Source organism: Argopecten irradians, chromosome 5 (genome assembly GCF_041381155.1).
Source record: "Argopecten irradians isolate NY chromosome 5, Ai_NY, whole genome shotgun sequence".
Lineage (NCBI taxonomy): Eukaryota > Metazoa > Mollusca > Bivalvia > Pectinida > Pectinidae > Argopecten > Argopecten irradians.
The window spans coordinates 32,917,126-32,929,751 of NC_091138.1; the positions used below are offsets into that span (position 1 = coordinate 32,917,126).

General features: G+C 34.8%; 1 protein-coding gene across 3 annotated transcripts in view; it reads left to right on the forward strand.

Annotated features, from left to right (window-relative positions):
* LOC138323579 (receptor-type guanylate cyclase Gyc76C-like) overlaps nucleotides 1-12,626 on the forward strand; it is a 60,074-nt gene that overhangs the window by 14,502 nt on the left and 32,946 nt on the right. For 2 of the 3 annotated variants that reach the window (XM_069268285.1, XM_069268283.1), the window contains exon 2: nucleotides 6,836-6,956. The gene's annotated coding sequence lies outside the window, so the exon portion shown is untranslated. Of the gene's footprint in view, nucleotides 1-4,943; nucleotides 5,146-6,835; nucleotides 6,957-12,626 lie in introns of those variants that run through there. The other variant, XM_069268282.1, reaches the window with a different exon arrangement.

Genomic DNA, 12,626 nt, shown 5'->3' on the forward strand with positions numbered 1-12,626 from the left:
ACTAAGTCCTTATGACGACATTACTATGTCGTTTTCACGAGACACTAAGTCCTTTTTACGACATAACTATGTCGTTTTCACAAGACACTAAGTCCTTATGACGACATAACTATGTCGTTATTTCGAGATATTAAGTCATTGACATAATAGTTTTTCAAGGTGACCCTAACAGGCTTCTGTACTTTACACTAAACCTATACGGGAAACGTTCGTTGAAAGTGGCAATTAATTAGATTTTCTAGAAAACGTTAAAAAATGATTTCCCTTGGTTTGCATGCGATACATTGAATTAACTTAGTTTCTTAAAATGACGATCAATTTTGACGGACGAACAGCCATACTGTCGATGAAATAAAATCATTTTGTTGTTCTTACTTTGTTATCATGTGATTTAATCATAAAGATATTAGAGTTTGCCTTATGATACAAAGTTGATAACCTAATGATGGTACTTATGGTTAATGAACAATGCAGTAGGTTTCCAATAAAGAGGGGAAATACCGGGATAATTCGTTGTTGATGCAGCACTCCATTCATGGATAAAACCACATTTGAGAGCCGTTTTGTATAATATTTGATTGTGAAGATCTGAGCAAAACCACGTGAAGATAAATGCATTAGGAATAATGATGTTGAATTTGTAAAGCGTTCATTATGCTGTCAAAAATTATTGGACATATAAACAAATGAAGTACTTATATGGATTGGAATGCCCACTGATGATGAATCCCAAAGTCACTGATGTCAGTTTCGGTTATAACATGCTTAAATTAATCATACAGTTTAACCCCCCCCCCCCCTTCTTATCGACCACCTCTGTTTAAAGACCATGTGCGTAAAAATTTTTTAGGGTCCCAAATAGCCATTTTATAGCACAATTTAACCTGTGTATAAAGACCACTTGACTACAGAGACCATTTTTTTCCATGCTATCTGAGCGGTCTTTATAGACAGGTTTGACTGTATAAAATGTTATTGTTATTTGTATTTTATAACCAAGATGATGGCAAACTGGATTTATCACTTTTCAGATCATTATGTTTAAATGTTTGAATACCGAATCCAATAAAAATAACTTACATGTACTTCCTTTAGTTGAATCTCATATTCTGTTTCTCTAAACAGGGGTAAATTGGATAATAAATTGAATCTTATGTCGTTCGATCGGTTCATTTATGAAGAAATTTTTGATTTTCGTTTTCACGTTACAAATCCTTGGCTCAATTACAATACGTTATAGGTTTCTGCTCAAAGTAATCAAAATGCATCTCAAAACCACACAATAGTTGCCAACCCACGTAATTTTATAATCTTTTTTAACAAAATGATAACGAGTGTGTGATGGTCATAATGAAAGAAGAAAACAAACCCATAACATATTTTTATGTTAAATGTACGGTCATGTGTGGCGTTTATATTGTTGCAAGTACTCCATTATTATGTAACAGAACGCAAGTACTGGTTCAAAACAACTAAATAAGATCAAGAGAAGAAACAAAGAAATATTAATATTAATATATTAATCAATATTAGAACCATTCGACAAATCTAGCTATGTTTGAATGGCTTATCTCCTGACAATATTTATCAGTTTGTTATTTCTAAGGGGATCATATCACATGTATCTCTTTCAATCAATTTGGATTTATTTAAACACATGCGTATCTTAAAGATGCTCCACCGCCGACAGAGCATAAAAGATACTCATCATTTGAACAATACTTGGTGTTTAATCGTGTATATGTATGTCTAATTAACACAAAACATAATATAAAATAATTTATTTTTCCTTTAGTGCCTGCGCAATCAGTACTTCATTCCGTATAGGATATAGTGCCAGGGATTTTTTTCGAGATGCAATTAATTATTTGTTATATTTTAAACTTTAAGTAAAATTAGAAGCTCAAACTTTTCAATGGTGGTAATGGTGTGAAGTAAGTAACTTTTGTTACTGAAGAAAAATACCAAACCGTCTGCTCCTGTTTTTGATAGTGAAAAAATACCATTTGTCAGCGGTGGATCATCTTTAATTACGGTTTGACACTTCTTACTTTACTTGTTTACTTGTAAGGAATGCACTTAGGTTTTGTTTCTATTCGTGTTATCTGTTCAGGAGTTTACGTATGTCTTGTGCTCCTCTTGGGGTATCGATGAGATCATTGGCAAGACTTTCAGCTTGACCGCTATCTGTGCTAGTACTTTACATGTAGAAGTGACCGTTATACATCCCAGAGCATGCAAAACTGTGGAACTATTCCAAATCTGAAAGCTTTTAAAACCATTTGTATCTTAATATCTGATTATGTATCTTGAAGTGAAGGAGTCAATCTTGTTAAGAATGGTCTTCAAACTTTTGACCCTTGCCTGGTTAACGTTGTAATTCTCCAAGAGTGTGTTCTTCATAATAAAGTATTGGCCTTTTGCAGTCGATCGTTCATACTTCTGGGGCTCTCATTTATTCATGGAGACGTAAGGAGCGTTCCTTGTCCACTCGAACATGCACATGAGTGACTTGGGAGCCACAATGGATGATTTATTCGATATGTGTATAAGCATGCCATGAACCGGCTTTCTAATGCGGTTCCGCCATATGCGCTCGGCGGAAGAAAATAATTAAAGTGTTCCACGATGTTTATTTACGTTGAAGTATTTATCAGAAAGGACTCTCATATATAAACATATACACTAGGTGGCATGGATTTGTACTTCAGCTGTCATAATTCTGTAAATAACATGATTTGCTTGTCAGCTTCATATTTCTATGAACATGTACTGATATTTCAATGTTCTATATGAATGTAGTAGTACCGAAAACATGCCTTGTGATAAGTATCAGTATAGAATAGCACTTATATGATAAACACTACATACAGATTCTATCTAGAGACTGCAATCAATGGATAATTCTAGATGCTATTGTAAAATTGAAATAAATAATAAAGGAACCCCTCCCCCCACAAACGTCAATTAAACACATATATATGAAATAATTTAACAAATGTATTATAAAATGTAAATGATAAGGACTATAATGAAATTTATCTTAAAAGGCCACAAGATCATGCAACAGTCTTACCTAAAAACTTAGCCAGTCACAGATGACGTCACAAAAAGTTACGTCGTTTTTGATTGGTTAAGAAAAAATTCAAGGCAGGACTGTTTCGTAAACCCAGGGCCTGGCTACGATCATGATTGAATTCATGCTGACATTTACGATGTACATCCTCGACTTATATGGAGGCTAAAATAGTGCTACGTAAACTCAGGAGTAAAGCATGTGATAGAAGTACACATAGTAATCTGTCACGTATCCAGAATTGTTCAAACACCTGCAGTCTGTCCCAACGCTTTAATTAATAGATGTGCTGAGATCATAAAACATGCCATAACGTCATGTTTATACATGAACAACGCATAGCATATAACCAGTAGGATTCACAGGAAAACAGAGCATCAAATCAGACGAAGTGAGAGTTCCAGTTATGAATGTATTACACTTTTCACCTTATAATCGTTTAGATATAGTTTGATACGTTTTAAGTGTCAAATTATTATGTGGGGCTGGTGCCAGGTACTGATCGCTGGTCGGTGGTTTTCCTCTGGGTACTCCGACTTTCCTCCACCAACAGACCTGGCACGTTCTTACATGACCCTGGCTGTTTATAGGACGTTAAACTAATAAATAAATAAATATTAGAGGTATAATTCTATAAGGAATTTCTAATTAAACATGTTATCCATACCGTAAACTAGTTCAATATGTTACATGAACCCGTAACAATAAGATGTTTTGAATGGTTTATGATATGTAGTTGACCATATCATTCTGCAAAATATTGGTCTTGTCACTCAGGGGCCATTCCATCTGTTTGAAATACCTTCAATAACAATTATAAATACTCGGATATATTTGGTTTTTGGTTATAACCTATACCATGTATTTACTTACAACGCGGAAGTACATTATACACACCGAAGGTCAAAGGTAAGCTGCTAAGACAGTACAAGTCAAATTCAGATCACTACGCATTTTGTCTTTTCCGTGTTGCCAAGGTAACATTGGTTTAACGCTGGAAAAAAGGTCGAACATCTGTCTTAGTTTCGTCTTCGACCTGTCTGACCCGTCACAAGAGGTCAAAAGTCCAACCATCACATCGATCGATGTCAGAGTACAGATCAAAATAGGAACCATGTAGCAGTCCTCCTGGTTTTGTTTTGACTTTATCAATCAAACACTAAGAACTTGACGTAGTGGTTAAACATTCCTATGACCACGTCATATCGATTGAAACGTCATAACTGTTTGTCAAAATGTGCGTTCGAATAGAAAGTAGACAGCTTTCCTTATATTTAAAATTGCCATGTTTCTATAAACTTCTGAGTTTTTCAGACGGTAAACAGTCAAACATGACTATAACTGCCACCCAATGAACAAAGAAATTGATATATAAAGCCAAGCGGCCTTTATGCATTTGTCACACTATGTTAAAATTGGCCTTTTGAGGCCTACTTGGTATTATTAAGCAAGTGGTCTTTATACAAAGGTAGTCGCCAAGAGAGGTTTTATTATATGTACTGCTTGATAATTCCGCTCCGTATAACTGTTATTGTTTTTTTGTTTTACAATACTACACAGGAAATATTCCCTACAACCAATACTATAATGCAGTAATAAATGCAGTTACGAAACGAATACTTGGTTCAGGCCTTTTAAATTCAGCCTAGTATTCAATATCTCCGACGGTTCTATAAGTCAATCACTTTAAATAGACATGAATAGACTTAATGGAGGTTTATTATGTACGAATAATGGGTATCATGGTGACAAGACCTGGCCAAGTTTATATAAGAATGCTATCGTTTTAAAATCGTTCTAATTATAATCCATTGTTTCTGAGGTCCCAGATACTCCAATACACTGGTTGGTGCAGAATTTACAATGGGTATATATACAGTTTGAAGGAAGAAATCCGCGGCGGCCGCCATGGGTCTATTGAGATAATAAGTTATATATAGCTATTTAATGGATACCTGAATATTTAATATACTGTGTGATAAAAAGGAAGTGTCTAATTGTGATTCTTGTTACAATCTAATTAGTACAGTGAAATACCACATAACTTTGTTTCCATCAAAAATCAAAAGGTGAGTATTATTTAGTCAATATATTATAGGACAATTTATATTTAGGTTTAATACATGGTTATCAAAGTTAGAAGGGAATCGTCTGTGTGCATTTCTTTGTTGAAAACTTCGTCACTTGCTAGCTACTTATTGAACGTTTAGATGTATTGCTTTTTATATATATCTTGTAGTTTTGATATGAGAAACGAGTGTCTATAGTGTTTATATCATATACGTATCAATCATGATAATACTATACTTATTAGTCTACTATTGATATAGCTGACATTAGAAACGTTACACTTCATTTGATAGTGTACTTGGCATTGTGTTTGATATTTATGTTACGAAATGTCAGTGTAACGTTCAGATCAAATTTCAAATTGTTCACAAAACACAGAAGACCATGTAACTATAACACCTTATAAAAAATACCGAATCGTAGCATTATCATTTTGAAACATTTTTCATCTTGCTACTAATTTAAAGACTTGTCGTCAATGTAAACCTATCGGCTTTAACCCATTGCACTCCTATACTGTACGTATGCCACATATTAGTACCTAAAATACTGAAGTCAATACTTTAAATGCAGCAAATTTTATCAAAATTTTAATGACACCCAAACACCAATATAATTATGTTGGCATGAATTACGATATTTCCATAAGGAATGCTTGAAAAACAATAGACAGATGTTGATCAACTAATCTAATTGTTTCTAATAATCATTCAAATACAGTAACTTAAATTTCAGACAGTTGCTTAGGAAATTAGAAAAAAAAAGAATTAGGACCCATTTTTTTCTCTTTTTTTTTGTGTAATAGTAATTAACTTAATTAGTGTTTTATCTGAATCACTTGTGAACAAAAGATCAACTTTTGCATGTTTTTAACGAATAGACTTCAGGGAATTAGAGACTATGAAAGTGTGAGCTTCCATATGTATTTACCGTTCAGCTCTCTATAGACAGTGGTCACAGTTGTGCTGACAACAATCTACAATTATGAACGACATCGCTTTTAAGATTATGATGTACATATGTTCAGTATAAAATGATATCCTAGCTAAAGGCATTTAGCAAACCTATTTACTCTCGGTCATATGGTCATTTAGATACGTCTTCTCACCTTCCTGAAAACATTATGAACCAATTTCCTAAGGTTTAGGGGTAGTTATTGCCATAATGCTGTGTCATATGTGTTGTTTATCACTTCTTCTCCTAAAATAATGAAGTAGTCATCACAAGTAAATTGTATTTTTATTTCGTATATAAAACATAAAACATTATGTTTATAATAGAAAAGTGTATCTAACATTTTTGATAAGTCTAATCTAGGTGCTCATTTGGTATATATCGTCGCTTTTACTTACCTTACACACGAAAATATATTTATTTATGCATTAAATATAAAATTACATATTCCAACTATCAAGTTGAATAGCTACTTTGATGTCTATCTACACCGCATCAATATCGTGTACAGTTACATCTCTATTATACCCGGCTGTATGTCCCTTGACCTGTGACCGCCCAACGAGATTCATTCGCTCAGAATAGACTGCCGACTTACATACGACACAACGTGTCAGATAAATTAATTCCTTAAATCTACGTAACTGGTAACGACGATCAGTTGGACGCTTGCTTCAAATGTGGTTTCGCAGTTGGATATTACAGCGTCTAAATAACTATTTATCCTTTTGGCAGGTGAGACATATGACGTTAATACGGAGCGAACAGCAGTTTCCGGAATACGCCAGACAAATCTTATGATACCAATGGAGTGTGAATGAGGACGGGAGCACTTGTTTCCCATGTGACACCGTAGGTAAGAAACCACTTGATGATTATTAAATCTATTTGTTTCACATTGGTAGTTTTGATATTTTTGAGTGCAAAATATATATTAACAAACATAGCAAATAAAAGACATCTCAACTCATCAGTATCTCATCAGTCCAACATCATTGGAAAGCCATATTTGTCTTATATAGATATATGGTAATATTTACATAAATGGTTAAAAAATTATACGTGTGATTGCGTTAGCATATGTATATATATATAATATAATAGAATTCCTAGTAAGATATATATATATATCAGTAGTTGCACTAGGTTGATGGTTGGAATTTCAGGACGTGGTTCTTACAGTGGTTTTTCAGTCTGTGCTTAAACATGTTAATGTTTTCTGCGTTGACCACCTTTCTGGGAAGGGAATTCCAGGAATCAATGATTCTGTTACTAAAAACATACTTTGCTGTGTTAAGACGGAAGGGTTTCTTAAACAGCTTTTTGTCGTGTCCCCTTGTTCTGGCGTGTCTCTCGACATCAAAGACTAATTTAACTTATAAGAATACGGTGACACAATTTGAACCAAATCCGGTGTTGTCTTGAAGAAGAAATATATCAGAAGTATATATGGAACCATTAATCAGAAGTTTTAATCATTTATTAAGAAAATGTGTATGTTTAGGAAACGCTAATGAATAAATAATATAAATAAGTGTATCCGTATAAGGAATTACAGTAAATATTAATGTGAAGCGATATCACCTGAAGTATTGGAGCAAATATTGATATAGGAGATACTACTGACGTTAATTATATCAATTACTTGGAACAAATGCTAATCTGAGATAATGGTACTGAAGTTAATTATATAATAAAATTGGAGCAAATATTAAACTGAGGCGATATATTACTAATGTCAATTTTACAAAGATATATTAACCTGATTCCATATTACCTGCTTCTGTAATAGAGAATCGTACCTACCCATTAAAGGATGGGCCATTTGTAATTAAATAAACTAGGATCAAACAAAACGTGTCTATGCACATATCAATACAACAAATTGTCCTGCAGTGATCTCATCACGAACCCTATCGCCTGCCCATGTCTTTATATGCTGACCTGTGGATGAACCACACAGATAGTATCGGATATTAACATTTTACAGTCAACTGTACGACTGAGTGGTCGAGTGAGTAAAAATACTGACCCTAGTCAAATAGTATTGATACAGGAACTATTAATGGCTATTTCACTCAGAACTGTGTAGTTAATGCAGGTAACTATTGTGTAGGAAATTCAGAGCGGACTGATTAAAAGATTTCCATGATTCGCTTGATTTCTTAAAGATGCTCCATCGCCGAACGAGTTTAAACTAAACTCATCATTTGAGCCATAATTGGTGTTTACCCATGTAAATGTATGGCTAATTAGCAGAAAAATGTTATAAAATAACTCGTTTTGTTTTGATGGATGCGCAATCAGCACTTAATTCCATATAAGGCATATTGCCATGGACTTCATCAGGACGCAATCAATTATCTTAAATATTTTCATTTTAAAACGATATTAGAAGATCAAGCTTTTTAATGGTTGTAATGATGTAAGGTAAGTAACTTTTTTAACTGAAGAAACATACTTATTCGTTTGCACCTGTTTTTTATGGAGAAAAATACCGTTCGTCAGCGGTGTAGCATCTCTAAACGACCTTGGCCATTAAAAGGGCGTGAAGCCCAATCATTCAATCACTGATTGTTTTGTTGAAAATCTAAACATAAATCAGTACTAAAAAGTTAATTGCTCCCGTAATATTAACCATATCCTATTTATTACTGAATGATTTAAGAACTAAGTGTAGTGTGAACATGTATTGTTAGTTCTCACGGGGGTTGGCTGTAATTATTAATAATCCCGGCAGGATTCATACATAGTGACTTTATACTCTAAGAAATTTCGTTATGCTGTATGGTCAATGTAGTAACCGTAAATACCACACTCCTTACTGTTCTGGGAAATTACAGTTTTCGTTTTAGTTTCATTTTGACACCAGAAAAAATGGCTTCAAACGAAGTCATGTCCGTTTAAATATGATTCGTGTTAAATGAACAATATCTTCATATGGTTATGTATCAATGACTTACTGAATGTTTTAGTTTTTGTAAAGATTAAAAAATAAGCCATATTATTCTATAAATACTAATAATTTAAATCATAATCTTTTTCCGACATTAAAAAAGTGTGAATTTGAAATGTGAGAATATAAACTTCTCACTTGAAAGCTTTGGAAATAACCGAGACTTTATGGCTTTGTGTAAGAACGATATCCGTCATCTGCTATTTTTCTGTTTTCTCAACAAATAATACAGTAAATTAAAACTCACAACTAGTGAAACTGTATGTAGGGAAATGGTGAAAACCTCTTATGAAGCAATTCAGAAGACAGAGTTGCACCAGTAACCTTTATTGGCAACAGTCGTTTGCACTGCTTAGCTGGCGGATAGAAATGAAACAGGTGACATGTATGCCGAGATGTCCAATCCTATTGACATTTCACATCTCAATGTTATATGTACCACAACAGTACGAAAATTTTGTCATGCTATTTTTCATCAATAATCTATTAAAAACCAAAAACAAAAAAGTTTTGATGAATAAAGCAGTGAAAATCATCCAAATGGATTGACAAATATGTATGATTATAAACGTTGGCTACAACGATGAATTTTAGCTCTGAAATTCTTGTTTTTTAAGCCTTATGAATGTTAAGATGGAGACATACCTGCTGAAATCACTTCACAAATACTAATAATATTGTTAAATTATGAAATGAGACTGTACACCATAACCTGCCTTATGATCTAAACATCTGTACTAATTTCACTATACAATAGATGTTAATATAATGATTTAGGCAATACTGTCAAAAATCATTTCCAGCTCTTATTTGAACTTAAAATTAAAACATATGCATTGTAAGCATTGTAATTTGTAAAATATCGGTAACGTTTGGTGGTTAATTACATATCAAAAGTTCCTCTTGATTTGTGAGTATGAAAAATACGGCACGTAATTATAATTGTGAGAGCCATTTTTTTACAGATACAGCAAACCAATAATTTTCCCTGTAGGCCTACGTGCCTCAGCATACTTCGTTATCTACATAGTTAAACATTCTTCTCTGACAAATTATTTCGTCACAGAACATCCTTATCAATAGAACCTTTTATCGAGTTCTCCTCAGGTCATGTTCTCAAAAGGGGACCCGAGTCAATTATAACCGACAATGAAAAGCACTGACAGGTTCATTAAAATGTGAACGCAATTGCTTACCTTTATGTACAATTGTTATTATATAAATTAAACATCAACATCGAGATTAAAAAATATCAATCATTAAAATTTGTTGTATATTCTTGGTACAAATCATTTGCGAACAAACAAATAAAATTGTGATATATGAGAGGTTCTCAGACGACAAATAACCAAGTGTTATTGATTTGAACATTGTCTATATTCCTCACTATACCTTCCCATACCTACAATGGAAGAGCTTGTTTCTCTAGCATTATGTATTATACCCGCCTGAAGCTAATTTGCTCAATTAATAGAACGAACAGGTGGTGTGATGTCCGAGGATTTCCCCTAAGAGGAGAGATAAATATCTTATCTCGTGACACCTCGTATGATTAGGGATGTATGCCAGAGAACCAATACATCTAAAGATTGATTACCTCAAAGTAGAAGGTCGTGGTGGCATATAAATATGACCTAATGACTATCGACAGTAACTCAAGTAGATCTGAGGTTGTCGTAGTATAAACTATCTGATGATTACCGCCACTATCTCAATTGGAAGGTTGTGGTGACATATACCATCAAATGACTATTGACACTACCCCACAGTAGAAGGTGGTGTTGACATATACCATCTAATGACTATTGACACTTCCCCACAGTAGAAGGTGGTGGTGACATATACCATCTAATGACTATTGGCACTATCCCACAGTAGAAAGTCGTGGTGACATATACCATCGTATGGCTATTGGTACCAACTCACAGCAGACGGTTGTGGTGACATAAACCATCAAATGACTATTGACACTACTCCACAGTGGAAGGTTGTGGTGATATATACCATCTAATGACTATTGGCACTATCCCACAGTAGAAAGTCGTGGTGACATATACCATCGTATGGCTATTGGTACCAACTCACAGCAGACGGTTGTGGTGACATATACCATCAAATGACTATTGGCACTACCCCACAGTAGAAGGTGGTGGTGACATATACCATCTAATGACTATTGGCACTATCCCACAGTAGAAAGTCGTGGTGACATATACCATCGTATGGCTATTGGTACCAACTCACAGCAGACGGTTGTGGTGACATATACCATCAAATGACTATTGGCACTACCCCACAGTAGAAGGTGGTGGTGACATATACCATCTAATGACTATTGGCACTATCCCACAGTAGAAAGTCGTGGTGACATATACCATCGTATGGCTATTGGTACCAACTCACAGCAGACGGTTGTGGTGACATAAACCATCAAATGACTATTGACACTACTCCACAGTGGAAGGTTGTGGTGATATATACCATCTTATGACTTTTGATACTAACTCACAGCAGAAGGTTGTGGTGACATATACCATCTAATGGCTTCTGACACTATCCCAAAGTAGAAGGTCGTGTTGACATATACCATCTAATGACTATTGACACTACCCCACAGTAGAAGGTTGTGGTGACATATACCATCTAATGACTATTGACACTACCCCACAGTAGAAGGTTGTGGTGACATATACCATCTAATGACTATTGACACTACCCCACAGTAGAAGGTGGTGGTGACATATACCATCTAATGACTATTGGCACTATCCCACAGTAGAAAGTCGTGGTGACATATACCATCGTATGGCTATTGGTACCAACTCACAGCAGACGGTTGTGGTGACATAAACCATCAAATGACTATTGACACTACTCCACAGTGGAAGGTTGTGGTGATATATACCATCTTATGACTTTTGATACTAACTCACAGCAGAAGGTTGTGGTGACATATACCATCTAATGGCTACTGACACTATCCCAAAGTAGAAGGTCGTGGTGACATATACCATCTAATGGCTTCTGACACTATCCCAAAGTAGAAGGTCGTGTTGACATATACCATCTAATTACTATTGACACTACTCCACAGTAGAAGGTTGTGGTGACATATACCATGTAATGACTATTGACACTACCCCACAGTAGAAGGTCGTGATGACATATACCATCTAATGACTATTGACACTACCCCACAGTAGAATGTTTTGATGACATATACCATGTAATGACTATTGACACTCCCCCATAGTAATGGTTGTGGTGACATATACCATCATATGACTTATGACACTACCCCACAGTAAAAGGTTATGGTGACATATACCATCGTATGACTATTGATACTAACTCACAGCAGAAGGTTGTGGTGACATAAACCATCAAATGACTATTGAAACTACTCCACAGAAGAAGGTCGTGGTGACATATACCATCTTATGACTATTGGCACTACTCCACAGAAGAAGGTTGTGGTGACATATACCATCGTATGACTTATGACACTACCCCACAGTAGAAGGTCGTGGTGACATATACCATCTAATGGCTACTGACACTATCCCACAG